This window comes from Notamacropus eugenii, chromosome 2 (genome assembly GCF_028372415.1).
Source record: "Notamacropus eugenii isolate mMacEug1 chromosome 2, mMacEug1.pri_v2, whole genome shotgun sequence".
Lineage (NCBI taxonomy): Eukaryota > Metazoa > Chordata > Mammalia > Diprotodontia > Macropodidae > Notamacropus > Notamacropus eugenii.
Genome location: NC_092873.1, coordinates 217,998,118 through 218,018,341, shown reverse-complemented (window position 1 = coordinate 218,018,341; position 20,224 = coordinate 217,998,118). Strand labels below are relative to the sequence as shown.

Sequence of the window (20,224 nt, the reverse complement as noted above, 5' to 3'; positions counted from 1 at the left end):
TATCAGAGGGGGATTTTATTGGAAACACTGAACACATATTACAATATACTCATGAATGTGTTAGAAATGTGTATATATTTCATTAGTCTGAGAAACTTGCACCATGGAAATGAATTTCTACAAAGCAAATTGGCAACTACTGTATAACTTACAGTGTTGTAGAGTTCTGGGGGAATGATTAGAGACTGAGCAGTAAGAGGCCAAAAACAAAAACCTTCTCAGGAGCCAGCATGTCTGAACTCAGGGCTTCACAATTCTAAAGCAAGTCTTCCTTCTACTAGTCAATGCTGCTCCTTAATATGTAGGGTGTCACAAAAGTATTTGTATAGTTTTAACCTTTAATTCCTTAAGATTACAAAAAGACTTTTGGAATATCTTATATACATGTATTATACACACATTTACATTACATGTAGCATAGATATATTTACATACATATAATATATGTATACAGAACATGTATACACATACACGCACATCTACACATATAAGACATGTGTGCCTTGTGGAGGAAATAAAACAAGATGTTAGGATTAAGTTATACCTTAAAATCCAACTCAACATTTGACCTTGTTGGTAGATTTCTGTGTAGCATAAATAATTCCCTAACTCATCTATAAGATGTGAACCCAAATTGGAATAAGACTTCACAGTGGTGCCTGCCTCCAAACTGCATTCTCTCCAGATATATCTACTCAACAACTGCAACAGTTGGGGCTGGAATGGACTCCACCTGCTGGTTATGCTTCATTTTTGAAGAGGATCAGTGATAATGGAGGGGATGTCTTGATCCATTGATGAATTGGAATTAAGTGAGTCACAGTCACACAAAGTCATCAGCCTCTTTCTCTCTTCCAGTGTCATCAAAGTTCAGTGACAGGACTAAAGTCAGACTGGCAATGTGTTGGGGGACAGCTCTGGACCGGGGTCCCCCGTGAGGACCGTGAGACGCCTGAGGGTCCAAACCTGCCCCCTTGTGGGGTACTGGGATGGCCCTGGTAACAGGCTGGCTCCACCCACGGGGAGGCACTTGGGAGGAGCTCGCCCGCCCATGGGAGGTACGGGGGAGGAGACAGGGGATAATAAAAGGGGATGACCATGAGAGCTGGAGGAGGAGAAACGCAATAAAGCTTGCTGGCTGCAACTCCTTTCGGGTGCTCTGCCTGTTTATTCCCCTCCCCCAACAGGGAGAGGGAATTCCCCTCCCCCAACCAGGAGAGGGACCGGAGACGTCCGAAGACTGGGGATAGGTAAGTAGAAGGCGAAGGCCCGGGAGTCGCCCCGGGCAGCAATGGTCTGGGATGTACCTTGGCACCTTCAATATCTGTCCAAGATCTAAGCATTCTACAGCAATTGCTTCAGCTGCCTTCATGTCTGTTAGAACAAATGGTTTTCATCTGCCCATTCTGTGGGTCTTGGGGTAGGAGTGAGGAGTCTTTACGTGTTTGAGGGAGACATACCATAATTCACTGATGGGTTAGAGGGCTGTAGGTTCTGCTTGAATTAGTTAGCTTGTCTACCAAGACAGCTTTATCCAGGATTGGCTGCTGTGCATGCTACAGTTTCTTAGAGCCACAGGTGAGAATTGGGTGGCAGGTGGAAATCAAAAGTACTTGTCACACCATAGGATCTAGATGTCTTGAACCATCCCATACATCCCTGGACTGTAGCTATCTGTCATGTCAAGGCTGTGGAGAAGTGATGGTATGGAAAATCTCTCCACTAATCATAGCTGACAACTTGTCTGTCCCTTATAATCCTTGAGAGTTGGCTCTGGGCACTGAGAGGGTATGTGACTCGCCCTTGGTCAAAATTGTATCAATTGTCTTAGGCGGGAGAAGATCCCAAGACCCCAAGTCAAGGTACTGACTCCAAGACCAAGCCTCAATCTATGTCACGCTGCCTCCCTCTGCATTAATCATGAATAAGTAGATACCTTCTATATGTGTACAGTAACTTAATATCTATAAAATTCCCATATGAATAGCAAGATAGTAAGCCCATGTTTTTTAGGCTCCTAGGTGTGCCAGACTGATAGATTGATGGACCTGGAGTCAGGAAGACTCATTTTCCTGAGTTGAAATCTGTCTTCAGACACTTGCTAGCTGTGTGACCCTGGGCATCCTTAAACGTTTGTCTCCATTCCTCATCTGTCAGAGGGGCTAGAGAAAAACATGGCAAAGCACTGCAGTAATTTTGCCAAGAAAACTCCAGATGAAGTCGTGAAGAGTTGATTCAACTGAACAGATTGAATAAAAAAATGTCTGTGATTAAAATGAGTGAAGTTTCTAAGGAGCACAGAACTTTCTCAGACCAACAGAGGGGAAAACAATGTTCTTCCAGGCAATGTCACCATGGATGCATCTAGAAGGGTGTGCCCCAAGCTGACTGGGAAGTGAGTGGTGCCTCTGGACCTACAGTATTTATAGTTCCAGGTCATTTTCCTTTGTTCTTCTAATAATCAGTCCTGTCAGCCTATTTTTATTTCAAATATCAGCACTGAAGCAATGGCACTGGATGGGTGTATCCAGGCTGCTGGGGATAATCTGGACCTATAGCGAGGCCTTCTCAGCTCCCCACCACCATTGGCAATATCAATTCAGAGATTTAATGTTACATGGTAGTTAAATTTAATGTTATATGGTAGCTCAATATAATGTTATATGGTAGCTAATAATTAAAACTTTATGGAAGTTCAACACTGGAAGTCCAGAATGAGTCAAAAAAACAAGAGGGGAAAGGAAATCCCAGTTCAAATTTGGTTCTGAATCACTAGATAATGTTCAGAAGTGACCTTAATGACAGTTAGAAATAACTTTCCTTACTTCTGCCATGGCAATTAGAATTTAATAGCTTCATCATTTATTTATTCTTTTATTTTTATTTAGCAATTTATTTATTCATTTATCCACTTATTACTTTGTCTATTCATTTATCTTGTAAGAATTTGAAATCGAGGAATAGAGAGGAAACTAGAATGGATGTTGAAGTTGTAATTCAGTAGGACTCATTGAATAATTAAGGATGGAACCATCTCCCAGGAGGTGCCACAATGCCAAGTCAACCAGGATAAGGTTAAGGTAGTAGAAGGATTGTGAACCAGATGTTAGAAGTAAGCTTATTTGAGAATAGGTCATTGTTAGATCAAGAAACTAAGGCTCAGAGAGGTTCATTTCAAGGCAAGAAGTAAGAAGGAGACGAAAATTTGAAAGCAGATCATCTGTGTAAGAATTCAACATGCTTTCTACTATGCAACCTTGAAGAACCTAGGAAGTATGTTTCCTGTTGACAAGTATAACAGAATTATTACCATGAAAATGGAATAATTCTTCATGATACCTTGGAATGGCTATGTCCAATATTATGTCAATAATATTATGCTGAAGGTAAATAACCACAGAGATAGGTATCTGGACCAATATTAGATTGACATTTGGGAATGAGCAGAAAGATTCCTGTGATCATCATGGGGAGAGGAGAGGGACATTTGTCCTTCTATAGAGAAAATCTTCTACTACCAAAAGAAATTGCAATTTAAAATATGCTGAGTGTGTCAAAATATTTTGGAGATATCTTGTTCTCCAGAACTAGGGCCCAGAAAGCAGACTGTGCTCTGAGCTTGGCGTAATAATAATAATTGCTCTGTGGATGATCTCACTCTCTGGCAAAGGGTATTACAGCAGGTGTTCACTCCTCCTATTTCCCAGGGATTCAAGTGCCATCATGTCTCTGACATGCTCAAAATCCCTGTTCTTTGTCCTGTACTCCCATTCCTATCACAGAACTCTGGTTCTGTACTTCATGGAGTAATCATGGCTCCTAAGACTTGAGACAATACTATTCCCACAGGACCTATGGAATATTAAATAAAGATCTAAAAAATGAGTATGTCATAGTCCAGCCCTATATGTATGTAGACACTGCCTGTGCAACAACATATTAATCCCTATTCCTCAGGAGGTCTTCCATTTGCAAGTGGTTTCCTCACTCTGAAACTATTGAAAGCACTACCTGATTCCTGACACACTTCTAGCCTGCTCTGTTTACCCAGGTTAGAGACTGGTCCAATTTTGACTGTATTCAAAACTCTGTTCACAAATGAAAAGCTCATTCCACAGAGTTACCAGGCCAGAGATAAGTGGTCATGATAGACAAATCCAATTTTTTTTCAATTTATTCAGCTCTTTTATGTGCCAAGCACTTTCTAAGTGCTGTATTAATATAAATTTGAGACATCTTCTGCTATTGCAGAGCTCACTTTCTAATTGGGAGGTGAAGTCCATATATGAAAGTTCTGTGGTAGAATATTATGGAAGGTCCTGGGGTTCTTTAGATTGCTCAGAGATGATGGCAATACCTAGGGGTTCTTCATGGTGTATTGTAGGGAAGGGGAGATCTAGAGTTGGATCTGGGTGAGTGAATTTCCTTATGTTACTCCTTCTTAAGAAAGATAAGAGAGAGGAAACCCTGGAGGGTAACAATATAATGCTATGAACAAGAAAGAAACACTGTGATTTTTCATGAATAAGAAGATATGGACCAAAACCATTATTGGGTACTACTCTACAGATAAACTTCACTATGAAGGGGAAAAGTCCTGTAGAGTAGAATGTAACAGATGTGGATGGAACAGTTCTAGCAACATCAGTGAAAGACTGGAGACCAGGCCTTGGAGTAAGTTGACCATGCTCTCCCCTGGAGCTATTGAACATTTTCTATTTTCATGCTCCTTGATTTTATTGTCTCCATGATTCATAAATTAGCACTGTATTTGATAATGGCAGAGTAGTCTGCCTGTCTAGGTAGCAGAAAGATTGTCTTATTTTTCTGAATGGGAGCTCAACAATCCTCAAGTCCTCATTATTTTTGATAAAGAGGCTTATACAGAAATACTGAAATAGACACATCTTCTCTGCAAAGTCATTTAAAAAGAAAGTATGAAAAGTAAAAATTTCAAATCCTTTCAGGTCCACTCCGTTTTTCACTTTTACCCAAATAAGATAACCCAGTAGGTACTTAAATAATAATGGCTAGCACTTATATAGTACTTCAAGTTTTGAAAAACACTTTCCAAATGTTATTTCATTTGTTCTTCACTAATGCTGGCAGGTAAGTACAGCTACTATACACATTATATAGATGAGAAAACTGAGAAGTTAAATGACTTCCTCAGTCACACAGATGATAAGTGTCTGGAGCTGGGTTTGAATTCAGGTCTTTTTTATTTCAGGTCCAGGGTTCCATCTACTCTGCCGCCTAGCTACCTCTGCTTCCTAGAAGCCCTTAGGTGTTCTTGGAAAACCAGAGTTGGCCAGTCCTTAGAACCAGGGTTAGAAAGGCCCAGCACTATAATTGAGCTAGACTGTAATGACAAGTTATTCCTCAGAAAAATATTTCTAGTTTCCACAGTTTCCAAAGATGGCATGCATGTTTATCAAATTAGAGGCAAGACAAAATTGGTCTCACATGTTGACCTATACATTTATTATTTCCACAAATTACAGAAATCTATTTCCACAAATCACAACACAAAAAGAATCGGGTTTCCTAAGGTACCTGCTATACTTTGAAATGGACAAAAAACTAGTAAAACTTTTCATTGTTTTAAGATCTTTTATGGAATGGTTCCTAAAAACAAGTGCATTTACAATTCATTTTTATTTAATTTTTCCTTGAAAAGTAAAATACTTTGGCATTTCACAGTGTATGAGATAGTAAAAAATGTGTCATCCTTACTGACTTAAATGATATGTTTTTTGTATTTGTATAGAAGGTTAATAATGTTTTCGTGATAACAAAATGAAATATGTGAAGATTTTTTTCAATTTATTTATTTTATTCTGAATTTAAGACATAAAACAAGCATTTCCATAATGTTGCAGAATAGAAAAAAAAATGATTGTACCTGAAAATTGCACATTTACTGCTATTTCTCTTAAAGATATAACAAGGTTATCATGTAACTTTCTTTTTTCCCACCTTTCTTCTCTTCCTCCCCTTCCCTACCCTAGAGATGGCTACCATTACACATAAATATGTATATGTGTGTATGAACATAATATATATTTCTATACATGTTTCTATTCATCATTTCTTTCTTTCTCTGGATGAATGTATTGTTCTTTTATAGGTCTTCTGTGGTTAATTAGAGTATTTATAATAGTCAAAATGATTTAGTCTCTCAAAGTTATTCTCAAAAATTATTGCGTTATTATATACAAAATACTCTTGGTAATGCTCACTTCATTTTCATTATTTCATGCAAGTCTATCCATGTTTTTCTCAGATCATCAAGCTCATTATTTCCTAGAGTACAATAGTATTACACCACAATCACATACCACAACTTGTTCACCCAGTCCCCAAATGACTGTCATCCCTGTCATTTTCAGTTCTTTGCTATCACAAATAGGTCTGCTGTAAACATTTTAGAGCATATAGGTTCTTTTCCTTAATCATCTTGGGGAACAGACCTAGTAGTGTTATTGTTGAGTCAATTGCTGAGAGTTTAATAACTCTTTCATCATATTTCCAGATGGTTCTCCAAAATGGATGGGTAGTTCACAATTCCCCCAATAGTGAATTAGTGTCCAACTTTTTCCATTTCCCTTCCAACAGCTGTAGCTTTGCCCTCCAATCATTTTAACCAGTGTGATAGATGTAAAATGATATCTCAAGGTTGCTTACAACTGCATTTCTCTAATCAATAATAATTCAGAGCATTTTTACATGACTCTGTTACTTGGATTTCTTCATGGAAAACTGCCTGTTCAAATCCTTTGACTATTTGTCAATTGTTGAAGTGGAGAATTAACTGAACAGGAATTATTACACCTGTCAGATTGTTGAAGTTGTCTAGTATATTAATGAAATGATCAAATAGATGTGAAAGCAAATCATAACCTGTTTTAATGGCTAATTTGCATTGTTATTGGTGTTAGTGAAATGATGGCAATGAAACTAATGTTAAAAATTGTTTTCACATGTAACTGGGGGGAAATGAATCATTAAAAAAAGAATAAAAAACAATTTATAAACCAAACAACACTTTTGGGGAGGTAAAGGCAGTCTTAGGTAATTCTATGGTTATGGAAGAAACAGGGACACAAAAAGTAAAGGACATCTATGGTGATGAAGCCGTAGTCTGTAAGAGCGATTTCTTTACCTGTTTAGAAAATAAATCAATAAACATTTAATTGGGTACCTACTATGTGCTAGGGACTGGAGATCCAAATGCAAAAGTTAAATGCTCCTGATCTCAAAGAACTTGTCATGTCCTGGGAGATATAGCATGTTCATATACAAGTAAACACAGAAAATACACAAAATGAATATAAAGTAATATGGAGGCTGGAGGGTGGCTTACAACTGGAGGAACTGGGAAACGACTCTTGAATAATGTTACTCTTGAAGTAAATCTTAAAATGATTTAGGGATACTGAGAAGGAAATGTGAGTAGAGAAAGCATTTAAGGCCCAGGTGACAAGCTGTGCAAGGGTGACAGCTTTTATTATTTGTTGGAGATGTGAGTTATACTTTAATTCAGTCTTTAAAACACTAGGGAAAAAAGAAATAAAATTCTTATAAAAAATGGAGTTGATATTGAATGGACTGGAAAGAATGACAGGGGAGGGAATAAGAGTGAGGAAAGGAGAGAGAAAGAGAGAGGGAAGGAAGGAGAGGGAGAGACAGACAGACAGACAGACAGACAGACACAGACACAGATAGAGACTGAGAAAGAGACAGAAAGACAGAGAGACATAGATAGACAGACCCAGTAATAAAAAGGGAGCCCAGAACAGAGACAAAGAGAGAAAGAACAGTTTACATACATCACAGATAAATTTTTTAAATTAATTTTATTTATTTTCAGTGTTCTACAATCACTACAATATAACTTAGATTTTTCCCCTTCCCTCCCCCAAAAGTCCACCCTCCCACCCCGAGCTGGCATACAATTTTATATGAGTTCTACACATACATTCCTATTAAATACATTTTCACTATAATCATGCAGTATAGAAGAATTAAAATGAATGAGAGAAATCATATAACAAACAAAAACATAATACACAAGCACACACACACGCACAAATGATCTGCTGCATTCTGCAATTGAATTCCATAGTTCTTTCTCTGGATGTGGAAGCCATTTTACCTTAAAAGACCATTGGGAATATTTTTTAAGTCCTTGCATTGCAATGAATTTCCAAGTCTACCAGAAAAACCTCTTGCACACTATGGTCATTGCTGTGCACAAAGTTCTCCTGGTTCTGCTCCTTTCACTCAGCATCAGATCATATAGGTCTTTCCAGACTTCTCTGAAGTCTTCTTGTTCATCATTTCTTATACCACAATAGTATTCCATTACATTCATGTGCCATAATTTATTCAGCCATTCCCCAATTGATGAGCATCCCCTTGATTTCCAGTTTTGGGCCACCACAAAGAGTGCTGCTATAAATATTTTTGTACATGTGGAACCCTTTCCCATTTTTAAGATCTCTTGGGACACAGTCCTAGAAGTGATATTGCTGGGTCAAAGGATATGTATATTTTTATAGCCCTTTGGGTATAGTTCCAAATTGCTCTCCAGAAAGGGTGAATCAGTTCACAGCTCCACCAACAGTGCATTAGTGTTCCAACTCTCCCAAATCCTCTCCAACATTTATCATCTTCCTCTTCTGTCATGTTTGCCAATCTGATAGGTGGGATGTGGTACCTCAGAGTTGTTTTGGTTTGCATCTCTCCACTCAATAATGATTTAGAGCATTTTTTCATATGACTATAGATATCTTTAATTTTTTCCTCTGAAAAATGCCTGTTCATTTCCTTTGACCATTTATCAATTGGGGAATGACTTGTATTTTTGTACATTTTACTCAGTTCTCTATATATTCTAGAAATGAGGCCTTTATCACAGACACTAACTGCAAAAATTCTTTCCCAGTTTTCTACATCCCTATGAATCTTGGATGCATTTGGTTTGATTGTGCAAAAACTTTTCAGTTTAATGTAATCAAAGCTATCCATCTTGCACTTCATGATGCTCTCTTCTTTACTCAAAAATTCTTCCCTTCTCCATAAATCTGATAAATACGTGATTCCTTGCTCCACCGCTTTGTTCATAGTATCCATCTTTATACCTAGATTGTGTACCCATTTGGACTTTATTCGTTGTATAGATAGTGTCAGACATTGGTGTATGCCTAGTTTCCACCACACTTTCATCCAGTTTTCCCAACAATTTTTATCAAATAGTGAGTTCTTATCCCAGAAGCTGGGGTCCTTGGGATTATCAAAAAGTAGATTGCTGTACTCATTGCCTGCTGTATCTTGGGTACCTAGCATATTCCACTTGTCTACCCTTCTGTTTCTTAGCCAGTACCAAATGGTTTTGATAATTGCTGCTTTATAATACAATTTGAGATCTGGTAGCACTAACCCACCTTCTGTAGCACTTCTTTTCATTAGTCCCCTTGATATTCTGGAACTTTTGTTCTTCCAGATGAATTTTGATATTATTTTTTCCAACTGTAGAAAATTATTTTCTGATAGTTTAATTGGTATGGCCCTAAACAAGTAAATTAATTTAGGTAGAATTATTTTTATTATATTGACTCAGCCTACCCATTTGCAACTGATGTTTTTTCCACTTACTTAGATCTGACTGTATTTATGTGAAAAGTGTCTTGTAATTGTGTTCATATAGTCCCTGGGTTTGTTTTGGCAGGTAAACTTCCAAATATTTTGTAGTGTCTACCCTAGCTTTAAATTGGATTTCTCTTTCTATCTCTTGCTGTTGGGCTTTGTTAATAATATATAGAAATGCAGAAGATTTGTGCGGGTTTATTTTGTAAACTACAATTTTGCCAAAGTTGTTTATTATGTCAAGGAGATTTTTACTTGAATCTCTGGGATTCTCTAATTATATCATCATATTATCTGCAAAGAGTGATAACTTAGTTTCTTCTTTGCCTATTCTAATTCCTTCAATTTCTTTATCTTGTCTAATTGCTACAGGTAACATTTCTAGTAACATACTGAATAATAGTGGTGATAATGGACATCCTTGTTTCACCTCTGATCTTATTGGAAATGCATCTAGCCTGTCTCCATTGCATATAATGCTTGCTGAAGGTTTTAGGTAGCTACTGCTTATTATTTTATGGAAAGTGCCCTTTATTACTATGCTCTCCAGTGTTTTTAATGGGAATAGGTGTTGTATTTTGTCAGAAGCTTTTTCAGCATCTATTGAGATAACCATGTGCTTTCTGTGAGTTTTGTTGTTGACATGATCAATAATGCTAATAGTCTTCCTAATATTGAACCAACCCTGCATTCCTGCTATGAATCACACCTGATCATAATGTATTATTCTCATGATAAGTTGCTGTATTCTTTTTGCTAAAATCTTATTTAAAATTTTTGCATCTATATTGATTAGAGAAATTGGTCTATAATTTTCTTTTTCTGTTTAGTCTCTTCCTGGTTTAGTTCTCAAAACCATATTTGTATCATAAAAAGAACTTTGGAGGACTCTTTCTTCCCCAATTTTCAAAAATAGTCTATATAGTATTGGAATTAACTGTTCTTTAAATGTTTGATAGAATTCACTTGTAAATCTTTCCAGCCCTGGAGATTTTTTCCTAGGTAGTTCATTGATGACTTGTTCAATTTCTTTTTCTGAGATGGGGTTGTTTAAGTATTCAACTTCCTCTTCTGTTAATCTGGGAAATTTATATTTTTCAAGATACTCATCCATCTCATTTAGATTGTCAAATTTATGGGCATAGTAATTTTTAATTATTGTTTTAATTTCTTCCTCATTGGAGGTGAGTTCAGCCCTTTCGTTTTTGATTTTAATAATTTGGTTTTCTTCTTTCTTTTTTAAAATCAGATTGACCAAAAGTTTATCAATGTTATTAGTTTTTTTAGAAAACCAACTATTGGTTTTATTTATAAATTCAATAGTTTTCATAATTTCAATTTTATTTATCTCTCCATTGGTTTTCAGTATTTCTAATTTGGTATTTACTTGGGGATTTTTAATTTGTTCTTTTTCTAGCTTTTTCAGCTGCATGCCCAAGTCATTAATCTCCTCTTTCTCTATTTTATTCATGTAGGCATTCAAAGATATAAGACTTCCCCTAAGAACTGCTTTTGCAGTATCCCATAAGATTTGGTAGGTTGTCTCATTATTGTCATTCTCTTGAATGAAATTGTTGATTGTTTCTATGATTTATTGTTCAACCTACTCTTTCTTTAGGATTAGATTATTTAGTTTCCAATTAATTTTGGTTTATCTTTCCATGGCCTTTTATTACATAAAATTTTTATTGCATTGTGATCTAAGAAGGATGCATTGACTACCTCTGCCTTTCTGCACTGGATTGTGAGGTTTTTATGCCCTAGAACATGGTCAATTTTTTTATATGTGCCATGTACTGCTGAGAAAAAGGTATATTCCTTTCTATTCCCATTCAATTTTCTCCAGAGATCTATCATATCTACCTTATCCAGAGTGTTATTTGCCTCGTTAACCTCTTTCTTGTTCATTTTGAGGTTAGATTTATCAAGTTCAGAGAGGGGGAAGTTTGAGGACCCCTACTAGTATAGTTTTGCTGTCAATTTCTTCCTTCAACTCTCCCAACCTCTCTCTTAAGAATCTGGATGCAATACCACTTGGAGCATACTTGTTTAGCAATGATATTGCTTCATTGTCTATGGTGTCTTTTAGCAGGATATAATTTCCTTCCTTATCTCTTTTGATTAGATATATTTCTGCTTTTTCTTTGTCTGAGATTAGAATTGTTACCCCTGCTTTTCTTACAACAGCTGAAGCACAATATATTCTGCTCCAACCTTTTACCTTTACCTCGTGTGTATCCCCCCATATCAAAAGTGTTTCTTGTAAACAACATATTGTTGAACTATGGCTTTTAATCCATTCTGTTATCCATCTCTGTTTCATGGGAGAGTTCATTCCATTCACATTCAAAGTTATGATTACAGCCTGTGTCTTTCCCTCCATTCTCTTTCCCACCATTTTTGCTTTTAGTTCTCCTGTCTCCCTTCCCCTCCTCAATAGAGTTTTTACTCTTGACCACCACCTCCTGCAGTCTTCCCTTTCTCCTTTCAGCCCCCCTCCCTTTTATCCCCCTTTACCCTTGCTACTTCTTCTCTCTCTTTTAGCTTCCTCCCACCTTGCTTCCCCTCACCTTTCTTTCCCCTTCCATTCCTACTGCCTATAGAACTAGTTAGATTTATATACTTAATTAAATTTCTTGTTCCCTCCTTTAACCAAATCAGATGAGAATACCTCTCAAACAATCCTCATCTCCCTCCCCTCTTTCCCTCTACTATAATATAATTTTGAACTTTTTCCTGTGATGTAATTTACCACTTTCTGCTTCCTCCTTTTCACATCTCATGTTACAATCCCTTCACATGGCAAAATCACATTTTTATCATCACATCATGAACTTCATATCAATTACCTCTGTCTATGTATATTCCTTTTATATTTCATAATAGATGTACAATTCTCAAGATTAACTAGTATCATCTTCCCTTATAGGGGGATAAATAGTTTGCCCAAATTGAGTAACAAGGTTTTCTTTTCTCCTGTTTAATTTTTTATGCCTCTCTTGAGACCTGCATTTGAAGATCAAATTTTCTATTGAGTTCTGGTGTTTTTGTCAGGAAGGTCTGGAAATCACTTATTTCATTGAATGTCTATTTCCTTGCCTGAAATATTATGCTGAACTTTGCTGGGTAATTGATCCTTGGTTGTAGTCCCAGCTCCTTTGCCTTATGGAATATCATATTCCAATTCCTTCAATCTTTTAAAGTAAAACCTGCAAGGTCCTGTGTGATCCTGACTATAGCTCCTTGATACTTGGATGGTTTCTTTCTGGCTACCTGTAGTATTTTTTCCTTCACTTGATAGTTCTGGAATTTGGCAACAATATTTCTGGGTGTTTTCAGTTCTGGATCCCTTTCTGGACATGAATGGTGGATTCTTTCCATGACTATTTTTCCCTCTGTATCTAGCACTTCTGGGCAGTTTTCATTGATGATTTCTTGGAAGATATTGTCCAGACTCTTTTTTTCATCATGGCTTTCTGGTAGGTCAATAATTCTTAAATTTTCTCTCCTAGATGTATTTTCCAGGCCAGTTGTTTTTCCAATTAGATATTTTACATTTTCTTCTACCTTTTCATTCTTTAGATTTTGTTTAACTGATTCTTGGTGTCTCATAGAGTCATTAGTTTTCACTTGCACAATTCTAATTTTTACCAAATTGCTTTCTTCAATTAATTTTTGCATCTCCTTTTCCATCTGTCCAATTATTCCTTTTAAGGAATTATTTTCTCCAGTGAGTTTTTGTATTTCCTTTTCCATTTGTCCAATTTTCCCAGATAGATTTTGTGCTTCCTTTTGCATTTGTTCAATTTTCCTTTTTAAAGAGTTGTTCTTTTCTTTGAATTCTTTTTTTTTCATACTTTTAAAATCATTGGTCCAGCTTTTCAGTTGTTGCAGGAGAGCTGTTTGTGCAAACAAGCAGTTCATATTCCTTTTTGAAGTTTCAGGTGGGAGTACAGTCTCAACATGGACCTCTTTGATATTCATGTTGTAGTCCTTGTCTCCATAGAAAGATTTTATGGTCTTTTCCTGCTTTCTTTGCTTCTTCTTGCTCATGATGGTGAAGCTTTGTGGGTTGTGGCCTGTGGTTCTTACTGTTAGAAGCTGGAGAACCTGATGTTGAGCTGACTGGTGTGAAAAAGCTCTGGAGCTAGCTTGTAAAGTGTGGGGGAGGGGTGGTCTGTTCGCATGAGATCTCCTTAACTGAGCAACAGCAAAGGCATATTGCGCTGAGCTTGGAGTAATGAATTGAGGTCAGATACAACATCACACATTTACTAGCTGCATGACCCTGGCCAAGTCACTTAACTACTGTCAAAATAAGTTTACTTGACTGTAAAATGGGTGGAAAGATAGCATCCATCTCTCAGTATTTTCTTAAGAGGATCAATTGAGTTAATATTTATAAGGTGTTTAGCACAATATCTGGCATGTAGTAAACATAATGAGAGTTTGCTTCCTTCCTTCCTTGCTTCCTTCCTTCCATGTTTCCTTCCTCCTCTTCTCTCCCTCCATCCTTCCCTAGCTCTCTCTTTCCCTCTCCTTCACTCTCTCTATTTTCCTCTCTCTCTTTCTTTTATCTTTCCTTCTTTCTTTATTTTTTCCTTCTTTCCTTAATCATATATTTTATATATTTAAAATGAAATTCTGATAATATACCCCTAACTGGGGCACTCATTTCATTCTGTCCCTGTCCCTCTCCCTCTCTCCAAAGGGAAGAAATTTTTTGATGGCCAGTAAGCTGTATAATTCACTTAGGCTTTACTGACAAGATTTCTTTCTTCTTCCCTCCCTCCCTCCTTTTCTTTCTTCCTTTCTTTTTCTTTCTCTCTTTCTTTCTCTCATTTTCCCTTCCTTCTGTCCTCCCTCCATCTTTCCCTTTCTTCCTTCCTTCTTCCCTTCTTTCCTTCTTTGCTTCCTTCCCTCCTCCCTCCCTCCTTTTTCTTCCTTCCTTCCTGCCTAACTTCCTTCCTTCCTTCTTCTGTCTGTCTCTGTCTCTGTTTCTCTCTCTATTTTTCTTCCTTACTCAAAACTTTAAAACTATGCCTCTTACATAAGATACTAATTCCTCTATTTGGAATTTAAAGCCCTGAACAATCAAGAACATGCATACATTTCTTTGTTTTCTTTATGTTATATCCTTGAAGCACAGTACAATCTACCTCATGTGCTGTTTTTTCAAAGATGACATTGAGCTTCTTATATCTGCTTTTTACAAAGGTTTTAAGAATGCATGGAAGGAGTTTTCTCTTCACTTCTTCCTCTCAAAATCCCCAACTTCTTTCAAAATATATTTAAGCACAACCTCTAACATGAAACATTTCTTAATTTACCCCAATGTTAATGCTTCCTGCTCCCTAAAATTACCCAGTATTTTCTTTTTGTTTTGTATGCATTTAGAAGATCATTGACCTATGAGAGGCTATGAGACAATATCATTCAATATCATTCAATATTGAATATCATTCAACCTCCAAGAGAAGTGATGTGAATTTCCAGGAATGAGAAAAGTTGTAATGTTTTGGGGGGATTTCTAAATCTAAGATCCTGTACTGCTTGCCTTGATAGACTCTAACTTCATTGAGAGCAGGGTCTGTTTCATTTTTTTGCTAAATATTCACAGAACCTAGCAGTGTCTGTGGAGATTTTTGCCATGCCTGGATCAAATTTCCCTTTTAGTCATTTCAAAGGACAAGGCAATGGGGCTTGATGAACTCTGCAGTGAGTTCCCCTTGTGTGAGTCAATATCATATAATATCTACATGCTTCAACTTCCCACTTTAAGAAGTCAAAGACAGAATCCAGTAAGGAGGGAAATTTTGTAGTAGACAGCTCAGCTACCTTCTAATTATTTAGAAATACTCCCTGTAGTATTTGGAAAGTCTTATAAGGTGCTACTTTATCATTTAGCATTCTTCCATCTTTGTTTTTCAGTCATGTGTGACTCTTTTTGACTCCATTTGGGATTTTCTTGGCAAAGATACTGAAATAGATTGACATTTCTTTCTTCATTTCGTTTTACACATGAAGAAATAGGGAAACAGAGTTAAGTGACTTGCCCAGGGTCACACAGCTAGTAAATATCTGAAACCAGATTTGAACTCAAGAAGATAGTTCTTCCTATCTCAAGGACTGATGCTCCATCCACTGCACCATTAAGTATTGATACATTCTCTTCATAAACATTTTATATCGTGGAATACAAAAGAAAATGGACCAGCTCTTGTAATGGAAATTCATCTGGATTCACTGGACACCATTAAGAAGGATAGCATCTCAAAAGAGGTATGAGAAATGTCCAACCTATTTAAACAAGATTTTGATTTAAGTTATCTTAGAGTTAATCTTTGTCCAATTTTCTTATTTATTATGAAAAAAAAACTGAGACCCATGTAGGTAAATCTGAAGTCATGTAGTTAGTAAGTTTGGACTTCTACACATCTGGAGTGAAATATTTAGGGGAGAGGAGAATGGAGTGAATTTTGTGAACATCATTGTTATGTGAGGAGAAAGATATGTTTCAGAATATGAAATCTTGTATTACAAGGGAATGCTGGAATTTGAGTCCTGGCTACCATCCAGAGCAATATGGCTTCAATAAAGTACTTTTAAAAATCCTAGTTCCCTATGGTACCTCAGGACCAAAAAGGCCAAGACTGGGTAAAGGTGGGGGGAACAACACAATGATTTTATGGCCCAGGGAATAATCTCTTGGCATTTGTTTTCATGAAGAAGTATAAACTAAACCCTTTACCTCCAGCACAGATGCAGGGGACTTCTCAGCATCAGTGTTATCAGCAAGGGGAAAAGCACAACAGAGTGTAGTGTAAACAACTTGGATGAGAAGACTTTAGAAACATCAGTTTGGTACTGAAGCCTTTGTGTTATGAGCCTACTCTCCAGACACAAGAGCCACCATAGAGTTAGGTGGCAAAGAGTATAAAATTTTGGATATGAAATTGGGAAGACTTGAATTCAAATCCTCCTTTAGACATTTGTCAGTTGTGTGACTGGCCAAGTCATTTAACCTCTCTAACCCTCATTTTCTTCATTGTTAAAATCAGGGCCTTAGATCTGAGGGCCTCTCAGGTCCGTTCCCGCAGTAAATCTGTCATCCTCCACATTACCTTTTAATATCTTTGTTTTACTTCATTTTCCCTAGTTGAGTCTTAAGGAGAGAACAATCTGTGTAGGTATATTGGGCATTCTCTCTAACAAAAATGTAGATTATCTCAGATTGCTCAATGGAAGCTGTAGACTATAGGGAATGATATTCCTCACAGATGTGCCCTTTGTCCTCTTTAATAGCCCTGACCTAGATTATCCTTTTTAAGGCAAATGCCAGTTAGAAAGATGTGGCAAAAAATCTAAGGTGTAAAACCTTTGTATACCCACTGTATATTCCATTTGGGTTATATAACCAGGCCTGAACCCTTTCATATAACCAAGAAAGTATAATAAAGACTGAGGGCATCTTCTGACCACTTACAAAACTATGCCCAAATGTTCAACATCAAAGTGTGAGAAATCTTCGGATTTCCCTTGGACCATAGGTAAGTCCATGTATAAAGAATCTGTGTTTTAGTGGAAGCCCAGGCCTACAGGTTGGAGGTTCTGGTTTCTACCAAGGGATCTAACACTATGAGACAAAATACTAAGTTGTAAGGAAGATATAGTTCATCTGACATTTTAATATTCACTTTACAAGTCACAACACAAAGAGAATCATGTTTTCTAATAGGCCTGCTCTACATTAAAATGCACCAAAATTATTAATATATTTTATCTTTTCTCATATAAATCTTTAATGTTCATAAAGTTTTAAAATAAATGAATCGAGAGTCTGAAAATTTCCTGTACTTTTTACTGAAGGAGAAAGGAAACTACATTCTATGGAATTGATGACTATAACATAAATAACAAAATAATGTATAACATACATAGTTTCAATATATTTGATAGAGTGTGTTTGGCAATTGCATTATATATGTACACATACATGAATATACATATATGTTTATGCATGCATATACCTGTGCACCAGCATGTACATATACTTATATGTGTAATTGTAATTGTAGCCTAAAATTGGGGCAGCTACGTGGCAATGCGGATAGAGTGCTGGGCATAGATTCAGGAAGTCATCTTCATGATTTCACATCTGGCCTCAGACATTTAGCTGGTTGACTTTGGACAAGTCACTTCACTTCTTTGCCTTAGTTGCTCATTTGTAAAATGAGCCAGAGACAGAAATGGCAAACCACTCCAATATCTTTACCAAGAAAACTGCAAATGGATAAAGAACAGTTGGACATCACTAGGCAACAACCAAAAATCAGTGCTATTGCATATTAACTTTAGACTTTTTTAGATGATTAAATTAACCACTTGAGCATATAGGTGAAAAAACAAATTAGATTCTGCTGTAACTGCTGGTTTGGTAATGTTATGTTATTGTATATTTTTAGTAATATTTGCTCATATTATATGTATGTAATGGTGCCAATCAGGCAGCTACTTGGTATAGTGGATCCAATTAAGGGTCTTAGATCAGGAAGATGTCAATTCAAAAACAGCCTCAGACATTTGTAATCCTGGGCAAATCGCTTCATCTCTGTTTGCCTCAGTTTCCTCAACTATAAAATGGAGATTAAAATAGAACCTACTTCACCAAGGTTATTCTGAAAAACCAATGAGAAAATATTTGTAAAGCACTTAGCACAGTGCCTGGTATATGTACTTTACAAATGCTTGTGATTATTATTTTTGATGAAGTAATGGTATAAGAAACAATGATATAATATACTTACTCTCCTCAACCCAAAATAAAAAACAGCAAAAAATTTGTGAAGAGTTAAGTTCTCTCATTTTCTGGAATATAAAGAAATTCAAGGACTTTGGGGCAGAAAACCATTGTTATTATGGGAGCTCCTTTCACAGGGAGGCTCAGTTTCATTGGTCCCCCACTTCACTTTCTTTAAAAAAGAAAATGCAAAGAGGGAAAACACTCCAACAATATTGTACAATCTAGAAGAACCAAAAACATTTCAGTTCTATTGATTTTGATCAATATAATCATTAATTACAAATGGAACATTATTGATATTTATGTGAAGTAATTTTTTTGAAAACTTATAAATGGAAGAAAAGATATCAGAGATTTTCTTTGAAGGAATCAGAATAGGTAAAATAAGTACCTTATCTACTGGTAGGAAATGAAAGGCTACCAGAGGGAAGGGAGCAGAAAAGACTATAAGATATTTATTCATTAGAGAAGAAAAAAATCCTTTTACCCGTTGGTCCAAGGCAGAAATAAAAAACAAAAACAAATGTCAAATGAGTAAAGACAGGAATAGGCGTACAACTTTAAAACAGCTGGTAAACACTATTCACATGCAATTTGGCATGGTAAATATATTTTATTAAACATCAACTCTGAAATTGGGACTTTGAGAGCATAGTTTCAACTCACAATAAATTCACTTGTTCCATTTTGAACTTTCTTCCAGACTTTATCTTCTTCAATTTAAAACCTTATCTTGTTCAGAAAACAAATCCATTGTTGATGTGTGACCTCTGAAGACTTTCCCAGTGACAATCAGTTTAATTGCTTTTCGAAACCAAGGGTAAAAGAAAGCATAGATCAGAGGGTTCATGGCTGAGTTGTAATAACCAAACCAAGCTAAAATTTCAAAATATAAGTTGGGGTGATGAACCCTAGGAATGCATCAATTATTGATTCAATAAAATAGGGGATCCATGAAATCAGAAATGCAATCATTGCAATACCCAGTGTTTTAGCTGTTTTTCTCTCCCTCTTGGAAACTCTGGCTTTGTAACTCTCTGAGGATGACTCAGTTTTGCTGCTCATGCTTTCTATCTTTCTAGCCTGCTCTTTAGCTACTAGAAAAATCTTACAATAAAGAGTGACCATGACCAGAGATGGAATGAAGAACAATAGAAAGTCTATCATTACCTAGCTTTGATTTATAGCAATCTGACAGCCCCCCACACAGGTCAGGGCACTTACTAATTCCTCCAGGCCATCATCATTGGCACCTGCATAAAGAAGTGAAAAACTATACGTAATGGCAAGGAACCAGCAGAATGCAATGCATATTCCTGAAACTGACAGAGTGAATTTGGTTGGATAGACCAGAGGGTCAGTGACAGCAATGTATCTGTCAATGGAGATGAAGCATAAGTGAAAAATAGATGAATAAGAAAATGACATATCAAAACAAGAGTGGAATTTACAGTAACTCTCCCCAAAATACCAGCAACTCTCCATTGACCTCACCATGCTAAAGGGCATCACAGTGGTTCCCACCAAAAAGTCAGCACAAGCCAAGGAGGCAATGAGAAAATTGGCTGGAGAGTGCAGCTGCTTGAAGTGAAGGATTGAAATCATGACCAAGAGGTTTCCCAAGACAGTCAGGATAACAGCAGAGCCAAAAGCCAGGTAGAGGATGACTCGGGATCCTGGGGAGTAGGAGGTTTTAATGCAGGACCCATTGATGTTCTCATAGCAGAGCTGTACAGCTGTAGGCTGGGACTCATTGCTGCTATTCAACAT

General features: G+C 36.7%; 1 pseudogene; it reads right to left on the bottom strand.

Annotated features, from left to right (window-relative positions):
• Positions 1-19,169: 19,169 nt before the first annotated feature.
• LOC140523813 (trace amine-associated receptor 7a-like) lies at positions 19,170-20,224 on the bottom strand (annotated as a pseudogene).